Here is a 2,760-nt window from a genome sequence, read left to right as displayed (position 1 = left end):
TTTTGCATATGGGCCCCATGTGGGATTGTTACCTGGGTACGTTCCTGGTAGACATTATAAACTCGATCAAGAATTTAATCGAGTAAAATTCTGTCCACGTCTTATGGTCCTGAGAAAAATTTGGTATATTGTACAACTGGTTTTAAGACAATAGGGACTTTTTGAAGTCACGACGGAAACGTTACACGTCATAATGTGCATACTTAGCTTCGCCCACTTGAAAGTGCGCATGCATAACTACACTGACAATTTTTCTTACGTTCTTTTCAGGACGTTAGTTTGATTGGTCTAGCGTACTCATGAAAACGTTAGTTGTCTGAGTGGGCGGAGCTAAAATGACGTAAGGATTTTAGTAAAATAGAAATGCAGGTGAATCTGACCGATCACAGAACAGCACTAAATTGTGGGTTTATTATATTACATCTTGAATCTTACATGTGACTTTTTGTGAGTAGGAGTTTTGGAAAAATGGAAACGACAAGGAATCCGACCGGTGAACTTACCGAAATTGAATCGTGAGTTTATTATATTAGATTATGTAAACAAATCATTTTTTTAATGTTTTCATTCACAGAGTGGAAATTCAAAGAATTCTGCAAAAAAGGAATACAGTAAATAAACTTAGGTGGATCCTCTATACAAAGACTCCATATAAACTGAGCCTATGCCCTGGAGACATAGACCGCCTAGGCCTAGAGGTCTGTAACAGTGTAGGCAAGGTCTTCCCAAATATTATAGTTTATTATATTAGATTATGTAAACAAATCATTTTTTTAATGTTTTCATTCACAGAGTGGAAATTCAAAGAATTCTGCAAAAAAGGAATACAGTAAATAAACTTAGGTGGATCCTCTATACAAAGACTCCATATAAACTGAGCCTATGCCCTGGAGACATAGACCGCCTAGGCCTAGAGGTCTGTAACAGTGTAGGCAAGGTCTTCCCAAATAAATATAGGACTAGGCTTTGGCCCGTCACCCACTGTTTTTTTTCAATATAGTATAAATAAAAGACAAATAAAAACATAATTTGAAGAAGTTCTTTGTTGGGCTACAATGCAAACTTATTACAGTAGTAGGTCTACACAAATCGAGTAACTGTGTTTTTCAAAATAATGAAAAAACATAAATTGTTCCAAAAAATAATTGAAAATTAATATAGATTGTGTTTAATTATTTCATATTTTAATTATTTTTATTTTTATTTTGTTTAGTGTAATTGCTAATCCCATCCAGATGGCTCTGCAGACTCAAGTAAGAAAAAGGTATATGTATTTATATATTATAGTATTTCATAATTTCAAGAATGGATACATTTTTTTATTTTCTTTTTTTTAAGTCCTTATTCAGAGTAGTCGGGAATGGTAGTAACAAATCCTTTCAGCTACAAGGAAAGAACCAGGGAAAGGTGGCAAATATAGCAATCTGTGGCCTCTAATCTAAATGCCATGTGGGAAACTGATAAAACAGATAGCAGAGGGTGCAGGGAGCGATACAACCTCCTTAAGACAAAGCATGTAAAAAATGAACAATGAAGAAGAAGCTTCAGGGATTTCCCCTAAAGAGACAGAAGACGACAAGGCGATGGAGGAGCTGGTAAATCCTGAAAAGGAGTCCGAAACATCAAGTCTTCCATCTGATAATAAAGAAAGAGAAGGAGGATGCGCAGGAAATGAGAAATAGATGTTTTAATGCCATGACACCAATTAAAAAGTAAGATAGTTGGAAATTATATCCATATAAAAAAAGGATAGTACTTCATAAACAATCAATCATGCTTAATCATAAAAAAAAAAAATGTAGATGTGACTATGACAATATTTATTGATCTTATTTGTTCTGCAGGACAAAGAGTGAAGATGTGTCGAATGAGACTATGCTCATGATCAAAGAAAAAATGGAGAGAGAAAGTGGAGAAATGAAGAGAAAGAATTGAAAGAGAAGCAGATGGAGCAAGAAGCAGAATTTAGAAAACAAGAGGCTGCTAAAAGAACTAAATAAATAGACTTGATGCAACAGCAAATGCTACAGCAAACTCAGTAGATGAACAATATTATGATAATGATGTTGGAAGTATTAAAAAATAAGTAATCAAATAATTATAAATATGTAATTAAAATTTTATTTTAATAATTTAGCAGGCCCATGTTTTTTTTTTATTCTGCTCTCTTGTTCCATCTGCTTTTTTTTGGTTTAATGTTAAGCTTGCAAAATCTAGTTTACCTAACTCAAGTAACTTCTAAGTTGATCTTATTTTATATGCCAAAATTGTTGTGGATTCCATTAATTAATGATCTGCAAGTCAAATTTTATCTAATTCTTAGGCAAGTTCACTATATCATATACTGTCCTATTATTGTGCAATGATTATTTTTAAATTGTATATTGTGTGTATACACTTAAATAAAACAATTTCCACAGATATACAGTATAGTTTTATGAATATTCATGTTTAATACTACTGCAAACCAATAAACATCGTATCCAGGGAACAAACATTTTGTTATAATTTGTTACGAAGACGCGTAGAGGAGGGAAGTAACAAACAACTACAAACAGCAAACTGTATCATTTGAACACTAGCACTCCAGAGGAGTCAAAAGAAGTAAAAATACTAATACATTTTCTTTAAATTGTTACACAATTATTGTTTTGAAAAGAATATCAAAGAATTGCAATTACAATAATAAAATAAGTTTTTTGTTGAAATTTCTCATTAATAATTATACTGTAAGTTGACGTGTACTGACGCAATCCGACA

The 2,760-nt window shown here is 32.5% G+C and overlaps 1 long non-coding RNA gene across 1 annotated transcript; it reads left to right on the top strand.

Moving 5' to 3' along the window:
• Positions 1-275: 275 nt before the first annotated feature.
• LOC117120957 lies at positions 276-2,571 on the top strand. The gene is made up of 3 exons (XR_004447450.1): positions 276-515; positions 1,214-1,712; positions 1,845-2,571. It is a non-coding gene; the product is annotated as an uncharacterized LOC117120957 (long non-coding RNA).
• Positions 2,572-2,760: the final 189 nt, after the last annotated feature.

The sequence above is a fragment of the Anneissia japonica genome, unplaced genomic scaffold (genome assembly GCF_011630105.1).
Source record: "Anneissia japonica isolate Jap-2015-1 unplaced genomic scaffold, ASM1163010v1 scaffold65696_len2948_cov109, whole genome shotgun sequence".
In the NCBI taxonomy this organism is placed as follows: Eukaryota; Metazoa; Echinodermata; class Crinoidea; order Comatulida; family Comatulidae; genus Anneissia; species Anneissia japonica.
Note: the sequence above shows the minus strand (reverse complement) of the source record. Positions and strands in the feature narration are given on the sequence as shown.